Raw genomic sequence first — 10,621 nt, forward strand, 5'->3', positions numbered from 1 at the left:
CTTAAAACAGCGTGGCCCATATTAAAACTCAGAAAAGCATCTCCAATGGGAACTGGGCCTTTTGCTGATCTAACAAAAGGGGAAATCCACGACCTCAGGTTTTGGCTTCACCCTAAAAAGAACAGTGATCCAAGCACCATCTTTGGACTTCCAAGTGCAAAACCACGGATCATTACAATGTCAGGTTGTAAGAGGAAAGAGAGGACGAAAGGAGCTGTGGGCTTTGCGTCTTACTCTCTCCTCTCGCCGTGTGAGCCTGTGTCATGGGCTCATAATAGCCGACCAAAAATTTTCTAAACATTTGGTATGATCAATGATAGTATTGCAGCAATTTAAATGAGATGAATTTGGTTGCCAAGTTGTATGTTGAAAGTCGAGATTAGATTTCAAGTCTTAGATTTGAATTTGTGTGGATTTGGGCAAAACTTGGTATAAAATTATATGTTTTCAGACATCTGAAAAAGAAAGTAAAACATATAATAATAAATCAATAAATAAAAAAATTTACCAGCCATAATTAATATCTAATTTCCTTGATTTAGGCGATGGATTTATGTGTAAGAATCTGTTAAATGTAGAGTACGCCTTATCTCTTAGTTCCAAGCTCTTATGGTGGTGTAAACGTAGTGGTGAGCAGTTGTGTACTTGATTGTATTGTTCTGTGCGACATACTTGGTTAGTCGAACATCAAATGAGGAATGAAATTACTCTATAAATGGAGTTCATCTTTCCATTCGACTCTCTGGTAGAAGCATGGAATTGATCCTAAAATGGAATTCTAAATACATTCCAATATTTATCACATAAAAATAAATTTTATCTCCCTTTTATTGAGAATTTGACTTAACAAAATTAACTCAGTCAATTCATCGAACATCTGACAGTATGGAAATCTCAACACTTCTCGTCTATTCTCCGTTTTCTTCAATAATAAAATTACAAAAGATACAGGGATTTCTTGAATGATTGTAACCACAAGCCAAAGTTGATGCATCCAGGGAAAATAGAAATTTGGATAAAATTCAAGTAATGACAAATTGGCAATTTATGGAACACACACAAAAAAGATCATCTTCGGTCCATTCAATTCTACGACCTTTGCCCAAACATAGCATCAACGAACAACCCCATGAAGTTTTCATCTTGGAAAATTTAGATGTTGTGCAGCCACACAGATGGGATTAGCGCTGGGGATGGCCAGAGCTGGGAGCCGAGGGTGGAAGTGCAGACTATTGTTAGTAAACAGTCGATGGAGATTGTGTCTGAGTCCTTGGGTTGGGATGGGCTGTGCAGCTGGAAGGCTAGGACTAGGCCTGGCAAAACGGGTTGGCGGGTCACCGACGGGTCGGGTCATAAACGAGCCGGATTATAAACGGGTCAATATTAAACGGATTACACACATACCAACCTTAACCCGTCCGTTTAATAAATGGGTGGGTCGGGTCATAAACGAGCCGGATTGTAAACGGGTCAATATTAAATGGATCACACACATATAACCCTAATCCGTCTGTTTAATAAATGGGCGGGTAACGGGTCACCCGTTTAAAAAAATATAATTTATTTATTTTAAAATTTTTTAAAAATTTCATATAAAATGATATCTTTTTATTTTTTTTAAAATACTGCATTATATTTATTAATTTCTAAATAAAAAGAACATAAAATGTAAAAAATAATACATCCCTTTAATTTTACATTTTTAAAAAAAATGTAAAATTTAAAAAAAAACACACACCTCTAAAAATATTAAATATGCATAATACATGCATAAAATATTTATATATAAATCTAAATTTAAATGAGTCTCACAATATTTACATCCAAAACTAAATGTAAAATATTTAATAAGTTCATTCATCATTCATATTTTTTTAATTTATACATTATGCATAACACATGAATCAAATATTCAAGTCCCACAATCAAAACATAATCTTAAAAATTGTTACAATTAAATATTTACAAAAAAAAAAACTCAATTTAAATGAGTTCTATAAAAATTCACAAGATTACAATTTTCAAAAGACAACAAAAAAACTTAATTAGTTATGATTGTTTGTAGAAGCTTCTCCCAAATCATTAATCAAAATATTTTCAAATTTGACTTCTAATTGTTCAGCTTCTTCTCTTTCTTCACTTGGATCCACTGCAATGACAAAATAAATAGATAACAAAAAAGAAATAGTAACAATTGACAAAGGATATGAAAGTAAATAAAATGTAATTATTGAAATAATAATGGAAAGCTCAAAAGAAAAATACATACTTGCGTAACCAAACAATCAATTTCAAGTTGTTATTAATGCTCCTGCGTTTTTCGGCAAAAGTGATCTTCGATATTTGTTAAGAACCTGGGCTCCAATGTTGAATGCAAATTCTAATGCAACGCTTGTGATAGAGATAGTAAGTACATCACATGCCATAAGAAATAAATCAGGATATCGAAATCGATTATCTTTCCAATACTGTAATATATCCATTTTAGCATGTTTCACACAATTTAGCCCAGGCTCTTCCAAATATAAATCTAATTGAGATTTTTCTGTAGTAGCACAATATTGGCTTTCATAAAATTCAAATTCCTGTCATATATTAGAATAGAGAAATAAACAATATAAATATAACAGTTAAAAATAATATATAAAATAAGAAATGAAAAATTAGAAAATAAAAATGAAGTTACCGAAAGCTCATCTCTAATGAGATTGTCACTACCACCAGTACCCCTAGCAGATGGAGCAGTAGACTCCAAAAAAGATTTTGATTTGTTTGCAAAATCTTGGAACAGAGAGTATAACTTCTAACGAAGAAGATTTAACTTTTACTGAGAAGTAGATGAATCAATCTTTGAGTAACAAAATTCGACAAATTGAAGCTTGTAACAAGGATCAAGAACAATTGCAAATTCCAAAACGACACTATAATACTTCCAATATTTATCGAATTTCTCTTTCATTTTTGCAGCCATACCATTAACAATGCAGTCCGGATTTTCCATTGTTTCAAGTAAATGTAATTGAATTTTCTATATATTTGAAAAATATAAATTAGATGTAGGATAATATGAACCCGAGAAAAGTTTTGTCCTGTCGTAAAATGGCTTCAAGAAATTGCAAATGACCTTAGCTCTATTCCACTTTTCATTTGACGGACAATACTTATAATTTGCATCAAGTAAAACATAATGAATTAAAGCCCGTCAATATATGAGTGCACTTTCTATCATCAAGAAAGTTGAATTCCACTTAGTTGGTACATCTAAGCGCAAACAGATTGAAGCAAGTATATCAACTTGTTTAATGCATTCTTCAAACTTAAGTTTTCTGCCTTCAAAACCCTTAATGTACTCGACACTTTCTCTAATGTTATATACAACACGTTCAATCACTTTTAAGTCTTCTTGAACAATAAGATTCAAAATATGAGTACAACACCTTACATGAAAATATTCACCGCCACTTACTAAAGGTGCTTGCAAAGACAATTGACTTGATATAATATCTTGCATACTATCATTAGCAGTTGCATTATCCAATGTGATGGAAAATATTTTCCTATCAATACCCCATTCCTTCAATACATTAAATGTTTTTTCTGACAAAACAACTCCTGAATGTGGGGGTGGCATGTGAGAAAAGTTAATGATCTTACTATGCAAAACCCAATTTTCATCCAAAAAATGAACTGTAATACATAAATGTCCTTCAGTCGTAGGAGAAGACTAACAATCAGAAGTCAAACACACTCCACCAAAAACACTCTATAGTGTAAGTTTAAGTTTCTCCTTCTTCCTTTGATATATTTTCAAAACATTAGCCTTAGCAATGTTCCTAGCAATTGGTTTAACATCAGGATTAAGATATTTATGCACATCTCGATTTCCTTCATGCTCAACTCATGAAAAAGGATAACAATGTTTTATTGCGACAATTGCCATTTTCTCACGATAAACATCTTGCTCAATTTTTTTCGCATGAAGCTTGGTTCCATAATCCATATGCATCTGCTTCACATCATAGTTATCACATAATGGACAACTATTAATGTGGCGTCTCAAATTTGCCGTCCCATGGGTTGAAGCATTAGCAACATATTCAACCTCACATTTTTTACATTTTGCCTTCTGTTTTCCATCAACATCTAGAGGTAACAAATATAATTCATCCCAAGCAACCGATGTCTTTCTACGTTGTCTCTTTTTGCTAGTGCCATCATTGATAGAAGAACTCTTCTTTTCAGATTTATCTAAAGATGGAGTAATATTGCACTCATCATCAAAATCCAAGTTTATGGCGTCCATTATTTACAATTTGTATTCTTCATAACAAATAATTTTTTTTGGATACCCAGGGTGTCTTGGGCTTTCGCACTAGACTAATTTCCTAACAAAGAAAAATTGTTAAGACTCTGGAAAATAGTAAAATAAAGAAAATAATGAAAATATTTATACAACAAACACAAATTTGCGTTTTATAAAAATTATTAACTAAAAAATCATTAGTTTTTGGGACACAAAAACTATTGAAAAGCAGAACAGGTTTTTTGGATCTTTTGGAAATTCAATTGGTCGCTAATATTACTCTTGCATTTTTTTTTAAAACCAACCCTAACTCTTCAACAAAGGCTGTTGGTCTGCCTGTAGACCAAAATAATAGGACCGTAGTAGCTGTATTCAGCATCTCAGCCATTGCCAGCGCATGCAAAGAACCCAGGATATGCTATTTGATGATCCTTATCATGACCTTCTAAGCCAAAAATAGTAGCTTCTACAAAGAATGTTGGGGAAAAAAATTTGATCAAGCATGGAGACTATATTCGAACTAGTGTAATCACCCGGTTATGCCATTTTAGCACAAGAGCAATCGAGTGATCAAGCAGTAAATGGGTCCTCATTACGTGAAAGTTAGGCATAGACTTCTCCATGCCTCTCCTTAAAAAAAGAGGCACTTCCTTTTGGAAGAAGGGAGAAAAATAAAAATAAAAAAACAAACAAACAAACAAGCAAACAAAATAGAAGTCTAAAACTATGGTAATAGAAAAGTTCAACTCGTGCCAGTTGAACGAAAAGAATCCCAATTAGGCCTGGCAAAAATAGATAAAAATACTAAAATTTTACCTCCACGACTCCACCTCTAGTCCTCTGCGTTTGTGGATCGTGAGGGAGCTTGATCCGTGAGGCCTGAGAGAGCTTAATCTTACTGTGGAGTAGCTAGAGGCTAGAGGTGTGGAGAAGTGGTATGTGGAGCTCGGGGGGATTGACGATTGTGGCTGTGGTTCGTGGAGCCTGGAAGAGACGACGACTCGAGCTGCTCAAGGTGTAAAGTGGATTGTTCGCAGGCTCACAACACCGATAGGTCCGACACGTAGCAGTGCACTAGTCGCCAGAGGAGAGGAAAGGAGACTCAGGACTGGAGAGGAGAGGATTGACAATCTAAGATTTGAGAGACAAAGAGAGTGAGAGCTGAGAGATCAGAGACGACTCAGACGAGGAGAGGCGTGGCGCGGGTTAGGGTTAAGGAGTCAGGGACTTCACTTAGCCTTAGGGTTTTTTTTTTTTAAAGTGTGAAGCATTGAAGCTGCTAGCGGGTGACCTGCCTAAACCCACTGAACCCGTTTATAAACGGGTTGACCCGTAACTCGCCCAATTATTAAATGGGTTGACTTCTTTAAACCCGAACCCAATTTAAACGGGCAGGTTCGGGTGACCCGACGGGTTATGACCTGTTTTGCCAGGCCTAGCTAGGACAATAGGAGATGGGAGCTGAGGGCAAAATTGTAGATCGCTCATAGGGAGAAGTAAGGGGGGTGGGGGGGGGGGGGGGTGGCACAATTGCCATATTAGGAATGTCAGAAACTATTCATGGAATAATGTTACTTCAAATATTTTTTTTTTGGTGTCACTGGTGACCCAATAAAAAGGAATGGAATGCCCATTCCAGTGTAAAATTTCTTGAATGCGTATTCTTTTAATTGGAGGAAAAATGTTCATTCCAAAGTAATTTTGATGTTGGTTTTTTGGGAAGGAAAATCATAATATAAGCACGACACAATTTTCTTGAAAATATTGGCTTTTGGAAAAAAAAAAAAGGGGTTCATTTTAGGAACTTATTTAAAAGCCATGTCATAAATAGTATTTAAAAATCATTTTTTTTTTCTAAAGATGAAGATTTTTGATTTTTTTAAGAAGAAAAACCAGAAAACTACACAATTCACGATTTAGAAGACTAAATTCAATTTCACAAAAATCACAAAATCAAGAATATATAAAAAAATATTAGAAAAATAAAAAAATTGGTCTCTGGTCTCGTTGGTCGATTGTCATTTAGTGGGTGGTCAATCTTGTCTGTGCACAATAACTCCTGATCGATCGTCCCTTCGCGAGCAGTTGACTACTTGCACTTCGATAAAAAAGACATTTTTCATGCAAATTTGGGTGCTAGAATGCATTTATCTACTTTGATGCAATTCTAAATGACATGGCCATCGTAAATAAAATCATTCAAATGTGAAAACATTTTAAAAAATCATTCGAATTTCTTTATAAAACATGTTTTGTTCTTTTGAAACACATGCATATACGCTATGAGTTAACCAATGTATACTTTAACGTACAACATCTTGAACTCTGAAATACCAATTGTAGAACTTTAAATATATATATAAAAAAAGCCATATGCAAAAATAAAAATAAAAATATAACATGCATATTCATAGTACATGGAAAGAAAATGCATTGAACTTGAAAGGAGAAAGATAAAGGATTGACCTGAAGTAAGGTACCATGAAAAAACCATGGAAATACACAAAAACTAACAGAAAATATGAAACAATTGGGGTGAAAAGAAAGAAGAATGAAAAATGAGATAATGCACAAGAAATAAATGGAAGGGAGGAAGGATCAAATAGTGGGTATTCTCTTTGGTTTTAAATGCTTCTTAAGGTTCATTTCCCACTGTGTGTGTTAAAATTTGGAGAAAAATAATTTTCTCTATTGATACTCATATATTATGAGGATTCAAAAGGTATATATATATGTGAGAGAGAATTGAAAAAATGGAAAGTGTATATTTCTCTAAATGTAAAGATTATATTTCTCCAATACTCCCCCTTAAGTTGGAGCATGGAGATCTGTAATGCTCACCTTGCGTGATAAGTTTTGGAATGTTTATGATCCAAAGCTTTGGTGAAGATATTGGCAAGCTAACTGTGGGTAAGAATATACTTAGTGAAGAAAAGGCCAGCTCGTAAATTTTCAAAAACAATATGACAATCGATTTCTATATGTTTGGTACGTTCGTGGAAAACATTCTGGGCAATCTGAAGAGCCGCTTGTTTGTCACAATATAAGAGCACAGGTTGGGAATGCGATACACCAAGATCATTTAAAAGAGTTTTGAGTCATGTAAGTTCATAGGTAGTGGAAGCAAGTACCCGGTACTCAGCTTCGGCGGAGGAGCAAAAATTGTAGTTTGTTTCTTAGTGCACCAGGAAATTGGACTAGTGCCCAGTTGAATGAAAAAACCAGTGGTGGAGCTACAAGTGAAGGGAAAACTAGCCCAATCTGAATTAGAACAGGCTGATACTTGAAGAATATTGGTAGTAGGAAAAAATAAGCCTTGGCCTGGAGATGTCTTAATGTATCGAAGAACACGTATAGCAGCATCATAATGTGGTTGTTTGGGCTGGTGCATAAATTGACTGAGAATGTTGATAGGAAATACAATGTTAGGATGAGTGATGGTGAGATATATCAAACGTCCAACGAGTCGCCGAAACGATCTTGGATCAAAGAAAAGGTCACCATCAGTATTATTGAGCTTGAGATTTTGTTCCATGGGAAAGTGTGCAGGACGAGTGCCAAAATGATCGCTATTAGTAAGGATGTCAAGAGCATATTTCCATTGATTAGGAAATATGCCAGTGGGAGAACGAACAACTTCAAGGCTAAGGAAATATTTTAGTTTGTCAAGATCCTTAAGTTTGAATTTTTGAGCAAGCAGAGGTCCTTAGGAAGATTCTCTGTAACATAGGCGGAATAGATTTTCAATTTGGCGTTCCAGAGCACCACTCCAAAACTTGGGTAAGTATGGTACTTTTAATATTAAATTAAGTATTAGGAGTGTGTGGGCCTAGGAGATGATAAATGATAATTATCCTGGGGTTAAACTAATTAAGTAAGGATTTTTGGAATACAAGGTCTCGTTTTCTGTTTGGTTTAGGCAGAATCTCGAGGAGCAGGTAAGGGGAATACATTATAACATATTTTTATTAATTTTTAAACCTATAAATTCGAGTATACAAATTTATATACTTATGTATAATTTTCTGAATGGTTTAGACTTTTGGATAAAAAAATGAATTTGATTATATATCATATTTGGGAAAAACCTTGTGGTATGAGAATAACTTTCATAATTAAATGGTTGCGAGTACTGCTTGATTACGATTTTTGTTCATTTGTGGTTACTGTTGAGTTGTAAATTCTTCTTGGTTGTAAATACTGTTCGGCTGTGAATATTGTTTGATTGTGAATACTGTTGTGATTGCGTTGATGTGCCTAGATGATTGGTTATGCCATAGATGTGTATTGTTCTATGGTTCATATAAATTGCGATATAGCGTTGACAGGGGTATGAGGAGGTCGTTATATCGTACTTCATATAAATCACCATATAACATTGACAATGGTATGAGGAGGTTGTTATATGGACATTTATATTAAAGGGGTAAAACATTGGCAGTGGAATGAGGAGTTTGTTTTATCGATTTACTATGAACAAGGTTGTGTGTGTGGATTTGTAATCTGTGTGGTTAGGAAGCTTGTGTAGTAAACTGTGTGGTTGTGAGTCCTGTGTGGACAATATTCCTCTGTGGATGTGAGTCCTGTGTGGATTGTATTTCTTGTGTGGATATGGACCCTGTGTGGGTGTGAGTGAAGTATATGTGTATCCTGTGTGAATTGGTTGTGATATGCGTATATACGTGGATCTTTGTGAAATGATTAGGCATTAGATGCATGTAAATTTAATTACATAAGTATTTATGGTAAAGTAAAATTCTCCACCCGAGGGCTTGATGAGAAAGGCGAGTGCCCTAGTAATTTTGAGTTGGTACCAGAGTAGAGGGAAGCTACTTGTATGGGCGGGTAATTTTCCCTATTCTTGGAGACTTTGCCTGGATACATAACCCGAGGGCTTATTGAGTAAGGTGAGTGCCATGGTATTGGTACTAGAGTAGAGGGAAGCTACTTGTATGGGCAGGTAATCTTCCCTATTCTCGAGAATTATCACTAAAATAATTATGTATGTGTGTATGATTTCGGATGTCAGTGATATTGTTAATGATGCATTTTCTTAGCTGCTATTGATATTGAATAATAGATGATTATATTGAATAACCATGCATGTAGGGGGTGCTCATACCTTCCCCTCACGTAACCGAACTCCCAAGCCTGACTCTGGTAACATAGACCGATTCTACCCTTAGTTGAGTAGTAATCAAGTGTTCTAACCACACTAGAAGGTTAGTGGCGATTCCATTACATCATGTTTTCCAAAAAAATCATTTTTAAAACAGCCTTGTCCAGTTCGCGTCCGGGAACATCGCGACAGCTTGTCGACTCTACTGGGGATGTTGAGAGTCAAGCCAGTGATTAATTAAGAATTATCCCAATTTCAAATCTAATAAGCCTTTTGATTACTCCACCATATTTTGTACATAGTGTTAATATTTGATTACTTCCATAATTGTATGAGTAAGTATGATTAATTGTGAATACTTTGTCTCCATATGGTCAGCTGTGAATAGCTTGTTTCCATTAAGCATGTGATTAATTGTAAATACTAAAAAGCAAAGGTGTACTCCTAAGAGGAGGGGGGGTGGGGGGTGGGGGAGGGAGAATTGGGCTTTAAAACTTTCTTTGAACTCCTTTTATTAATTCTTTCTCAACTCCTTTTTGTTTATATGTAAGGTTTGATATTAAATCATAGGTCCAGTTAAGACACAATTTAATTTAAAAACTTTATGAATGATCCTGAATGCTTTTCAATTTAATGCTTATTTTAACAATCAAAATTGAAACTCAATATGTCAATTCAATCAATCAAGATAAGCTTCATAATATGAAATACTATAACAATTCCAGCAAGCTCCAATATTCTGATTTTGATATTGGATTGTGGTTGATGAATGACCTGTATAATGAACATACTCCCTTAGAAGTTTCCGCAAGATTCAATCAACGTACTCCCTTAGAAGGTTTCCGCAATTCTCAATCAAAAATTAATTTCCAGCAGTTCAATAAGCATCCACACAGTTTATGTATACTGAAATTTAAATGAGAATAGGGAAGATAGTGACATCGAGATTTTTACGAGGTTTGGCTATACCCGCCTACGTCCTCGCCTTAGGTACTTGCCCAAAGATTACACTATACCCACTCCTTTAACCAGGTGAAGCAAACCTTTTACACACTCCTTCAAGTAGGATGGAGCCCTCCTCTCTAAGAGATACCCCACACTTGGTAATCCAATGATTCAACAATCCTGAACCATCAAAAAACAACTAAACAAGAAAAATTTGATGAAATACTATTCTGAATGATAGTTGAGAACCCAAA

Source organism: Malania oleifera, chromosome 5 (genome assembly GCF_029873635.1).
Source record: "Malania oleifera isolate guangnan ecotype guangnan chromosome 5, ASM2987363v1, whole genome shotgun sequence".
Taxonomy (NCBI): Eukaryota; Viridiplantae; Streptophyta; class Magnoliopsida; order Santalales; family Ximeniaceae; genus Malania; species Malania oleifera.